Raw genomic sequence first — 407 nt, forward strand, 5'->3', positions numbered from 1 at the left:
TTGCCTGTCTATTTATTGTCAGAGAGCTGTTAATGTCTATGTTGCTATGTTGTCTAAGATAAAGTTTTCTGTTGCATTTTTAAGGGAGAGACGACAGTTAAATGAGGAACAGACATTTACCCCCATTTTTTAATGTTTCCCTTTGAAATATTTGATTAGTAATTATACTAAAAGCTTGGTTTGATTTGTAAATTCCTGAGAATATCATATCATTGACTTAACTCATAGGGTAGGTTAGCCTTGGTTCTTATAAACATCTCACTACTGAGATGTTTATAAGAAAAGTTCAAAAGAATTGCTTATGTGACCCCCCCCCCCAATTGGTCTGGGAAAGTGTTTCGTCTTATCCGGTGAATAAAGGCCTGAACCTTGATTACACATCAGAATTTTAGAGATCTATGTATAGG

The sequence above is a fragment of the Penaeus monodon genome, chromosome 21 (assembly GCF_015228065.2).
Source record: "Penaeus monodon isolate SGIC_2016 chromosome 21, NSTDA_Pmon_1, whole genome shotgun sequence".
NCBI lineage: Eukaryota > Metazoa > Arthropoda > Malacostraca > Decapoda > Penaeidae > Penaeus > Penaeus monodon.